Here is a 5,000-nt window from a genome sequence, read left to right on the forward strand (position 1 = left end):
CAGACACAGATACAATATGTAAGCACCAGCATGGACCAACGTCCGGTGCATCCTCTCCGCCACAGTACACCATCCACACTATGATAACCACACCAGGGGGTCCAATTCTAAAATAGAATATCCCACCCGTCCGACATCCACAATTGCTCAGATAAGCCACCAACACCCACACATGTCCTACACAGGGGTGCACCCAACACCACCTCACTGCCTCCTGTTACGGCACAGAAACAATGGCAGGAATGAATCACACAGGTCTGCCGCTCCCTTGCCGCAACCACAGACGCGGCGCGCCTCCAGTCACGAGCGAAAAGCGCATAAGCGCATCCTGACGAGACATAACTGCTGTGACATACTGACGCTGCCTCCGACATTCACTTACAATGATCACTACCAACGAACCTCGCCCCCCCCCCCCCCCAACACACGCTCTTACCACGTTGTGTACTGTAATCCAACCCATTTCGCACCTTAACCTAACCCATTTTGCACCTTAACCTAACCAAATTCGTAACGCAATTTGTACCGCAATGTAACGCAATTTGTACCGCAATGTAACGCAATTTGTGCTTAACCTAACCCACGTTGTGCCTTAACCTAACCCACGTTGTGCCTTAACCTAACCCACGTTGTGCCTTAACCTAACCCACGTTGTGCCTTAACCTAACCCACGTTGTGCCTTAACCTAACCCACGTTGTGCCTTAACCTAACCCACGTTGTGCCTTAACCTAACCCAAGTTGTGCCTTAACCTAACCCAAGTTGTGCCTTAACCTAACCCAAGTTGTGCCTTAACCTAACCCAAGTTGTGCCTTAACCTAACCCAAGTTGTGCCTTAACCTAACCCAAGTTGTGCCTTAACCTAACCCAAGTTGTGCCTTAACCTAACCCAAGTTGTGCCTTAACCTAACCCAAGTTGTGCCTTAACCTAACCCAAGTTGTGCCTTAACCTAACCCAAGTTGTGCCTTAACCTAACCCAAGTTGTGCCTTAACCTAACCCAAGTTGTGCCTTAACCTAACCCAAGTTGTGCCTTAACCTAACCCAAGTTGTGCCTTAACCTAACCCAAGTTGTGCCTTAACCTAACCCAAGTTGTGCCTTAACCTAACCCAAGTTGTGCCTTAACCTAACCCAAGTTGTGCCTTAACCTAACCCAAGTTGTGCCTTAACCTAACCCAAGTTGTGCCTTAACCTAACCCAAGTTGTGCCTTAACCTAACCCAAGTTGTGCCTTAACCTAACCCACGTTGTGCCTTAACCTAACCCACGTTGTGCCTTAACCTAACCCACGTTGTGCCTTAACCTAACCCACGTTGTGCCTTAACCTAACCCACGTTGTGCCTTAACCTAACCCACGTTGTGCCTTAACCTAACCCAAGTTGTGCCTTAACCTAACCCAAGTTGTGCCTTAACCTAACCCAAGTTGTGCCTTAACCTAACCCAAGTTGTGCCTTAACCTAACCCAAGTTGTGCCTTAACCTAACCCAAGTTGTGCCTTAACCTAACCCAAGTTGTGCCTTAACCTAACCCAAGTTGTGCCTTAACCTAACCCAAGTTGTGCCTTAACCTGCTCTGTAATTGGCATATGACACGTTACATTAATCCAGTGTTGTCTAACCACAACCCTCTGAATATAGTTCGCTACTCGCACCGCCCACCCTCTTGTGTATCGTTTCATGTTCAACACTTCGCAAGTGTTGCTTACTTTTTACATGCTCCCGCTGTACACTGTAATGTGGACGACTGCAGGATGTACATCGCCCCCCCCTCCCCCCTGCCTTCGCACGCTGGTCGTTCAGGTGCTTGCGTGTTCAATGCCCTTCGCAGCTGTTCACTGGCATTCGCATGTCGAAGCGCTCAGTCTACGTCGTGGTACGGCCTGTGTCCACTGTCCGCTGATGTCGTAAGCTTAACCCTCACATTGTACTGCACATAGGTCCGTATGTACTGAATGATACGCTGTGGCACATGTGTGACTGTACAACGACTGCGCCCAACAACAGCGAACCATACGGTCCAAATGTTGTGCACTCAGCCACGTGCCGTCTCCCCATAACAGCTACATTGCAGTGTGGTACGCCATAGAGACGTGTGGGAGTAACGGACGCCCTGGATGGCGATCAGCATGAGCCGTCTGTTGATGTAGTGGCGCGTGTATTCAAACGTAGTCGTCTCTTCTCACACAGTGTGATAGCATGGTGCACCGCGTTCCACATCTGCGACATGGTACAGATGCTGGTTGACAGTCGGTCTCGTAATGGACATCGCATACGTAGGGGGCCACCTCCCACGTGTTCTCTAGTCGTGCACATTTTGTTGCGTGTATGTGGGCAGACGTAGTGTGTCGTGACACCTAACAGACAGGTATGCAATAATCGTTGCATTTGCAAACTGGGATGGACGTCTACGTTTGCTGGTGACGTTACGCAAATGAACAACTGGTAAACCCATTGTGGTGCGGTTGTTGTTGCTGGAGGTAAATCAGTAAGGGCAAATCTGTGTGTGAAGCGATACGCGGCGGTGGCTGGGCGGGACCGTCCCCGGCCGGTGAGGGGGGGCCGCCCGGCGTGCTGGCCGCGCGGTGCGTGGGCGCACGCGCTACAGCCGGCTGGTGGGGGCGCCCAGTGGCAGGCGCGCCGGCCGACGGACGCGGCAGGCGGCGCAGCTGCGCGCCGGGGCACCCTGCGCGCGGCGCCGGGCGGCCAAAGTGGGTCCTCGCGGGCCCGGTGCGAAGCGCGGTGGACATCTGCAGTGTGCTGGTCCGACTGAGGACTGTGTGCGTTGAGGATGCGCCGCCGCCCGGCACTCGGCGCCGCGACGCCGTCTGCTGCTCGGTCGCCCCAGCGGTTCTCGCTGGTGGTTTGTATCGCAGTTGTGCAGACGTGTTGGCACGTGCGCTGTGCTGGGAGAGTTCGCTTCGGCACCCACGTGGGGCCTTTGCCCTTCTGTGGCGCTGGCGTTGGAGCTGCCGGTCACCGTAGGTGGCGCGTGTTGTCTCCCGCCGGCAATGCCACGACAGCACGCTCCCGGGCCTCTGTCGGCAGCGGCAAGCTCAGTTGAGAGCACGGGTGGTCGCACCTAAAGCGTCTACTCGCCTAACTCCGGGCGATTGCGCCTCTCTCGAACCCGACCAAGTACTTAGGACGGCGCTGCGCGCCGCCGGGACCTGAGAGGGTTTCGAGGTGTATTGTGCAGGGGAGCTCAGCCTCCTCCTGTTTGCAGAATAATTGAGCGGACGCTTGCGTGTTCGCGCGGGCCCCTGGGACACACTCCCGGGCGGCCGGCTGCTCAGCTCTAGTTGACGCAGCTCCCTGGTTGATCCTGCCAGTAGTCATATGCTTGTCTCAAAGATTAAGCCATGCATGTCTCAGTACAAGCCGCATTAAGGTGAAACCGCGAATGGCTCATTAAATCAGTTATGGTTCCTTAGATCGTACCCACGTTACTTGGATAACTGTGGTAATTCTAGAGCTAATACATGCAAACAGAGTCCCGACCAGAGATGGAAGGGACGCTTTTATTAGATCAAAACCAATCGGTCGGCTCGTCCGGTCCGTTTGCCTTGGTGACTCTGAATAACTTTGGGCTGATCGCACGGTCCTCGTACCGGCGACGCATCTTTCAAATGTCTGCCTTATCAACTGTCGATGGTAGGTTCTGCGCCTACCATGGTTGTAACGGGTAACGGGGAATCAGGGTTCGATTCCGGAGAGGGAGCCTGAGAAACGGCTACCACATCCAAGGAAGGCAGCAGGCGCGCAAATTACCCACTCCCGGCACGGGGAGGTAGTGACGAAAAATAACGATACGGGACTCATCCGAGGCCCCGTAATCGGAATGAGTACACTTTAAATCCTTTAACGAGTATCTATTGGAGGGCAAGTCTGGTGCCAGCAGCCGCGGTAATTCCAGCTCCAATAGCGTATATTAAAGTTGTTGCGGTTAAAAAGCTCGTAGTTGGATTTGTGTCCCACGCTGTTGGTTCACCGCCCGTCGGTGTTTAACTGGCATGTATCGTGGGACGTCCTGCCGGTGGGGCGAGCCGAAGGCGTGCGACCGCCTCGTGCGTGTTCGTGCGTCCCGAGGCGGACCCCGTTGAAATCCTACCAAGGTGCTCTTTATTGAGTGTCTGGGTGGGCCGGCACGTTTACTTTGAACAAATTAGAGTGCTTAAAGCAGGCAAGCCCGCCTGAATACTGTGTGCATGGAATAATGGAATAGGACCTCGGTTCTATTTTGTTGGTTTTCGGAACCCGAGGTAATGATTAATAGGGACAGGCGGGGGCATTCGTATTGCGACGTTAGAGGTGAAATTCTTGGATCGTCGCAAGACGAACAGAAGCGAAAGCATTTGCCAAGTATGTTTTCATTAATCAAGAACGAAAGTTAGAGGTTCGAAGGCGATCAGATACCGCCCTAGTTCTAACCATAAACGATGCCAGCCAGCGATCCGCCGCAGTTCCTCCGATGACTCGGCGGGCAGCCTCCGGGAAACCAAAGCTTTTGGGTTCCGGGGGAAGTATGGTTGCAAAGCTGAAACTTAAAGGAATTGACGGAAGGGCACCACCAGGAGTGGAGCCTGCGGCTTAATTTGACTCAACACGGGAAACCTCACCAGGCCCGGACACCGGAAGGATTGACAGATTGATAGCTCTTTCTTGATTCGGTGGGTGGTGGTGCATGGCCGTTCTTAGTTGGTGGAGCGATTTGTCTGGTTAATTCCGATAACGAACGAGACTCTAGCCTGCTAACTAGTCGCGTGACATCCTTCGTGCTGTCAGCGATTACTTTTCTTCTTAGAGGGACAGGCGGCTTCTAGCCGCACGAGATTGAGCAATAACAGGTCTGTGATGCCCTTAGATGTTCTGGGCCGCACGCGCGCTACACTGAAGGAATCAGCGTGTCTTCCTAGGCCGAAAGGTCGGGGTAACCCGCTGAACCTCCTTCGTGCTAGGGATTGGGGCTTGCAATTGTTCCCCATGAACGAGGAATTCCCAGTAAG

At 53.6% G+C, this 5,000-nt stretch overlaps 1 non-coding gene across 1 annotated transcript in view; it reads left to right on the forward strand.

Annotated features, from left to right (window-relative positions):
• Positions 1-3,306: 3,306 nt before the first annotated feature.
• LOC126137995 (small subunit ribosomal RNA) overlaps positions 3,307-5,000 on the forward strand; it is a 1,909-nt gene continuing 215 nt past the window's right edge. Inside the window, exon 1 of the ribosomal RNA XR_007528043.1 lies at positions 3,307-5,000. This exon is cut by the window's right edge and continues 215 nt beyond it. This is a non-coding gene — a ribosomal RNA (small subunit ribosomal RNA).

The sequence above is a fragment of the Schistocerca cancellata genome, unplaced genomic scaffold, assembly GCF_023864275.1.
Source record: "Schistocerca cancellata isolate TAMUIC-IGC-003103 unplaced genomic scaffold, iqSchCanc2.1 HiC_scaffold_649, whole genome shotgun sequence".
Taxonomy (NCBI): domain Eukaryota; kingdom Metazoa; phylum Arthropoda; class Insecta; order Orthoptera; family Acrididae; genus Schistocerca; species Schistocerca cancellata.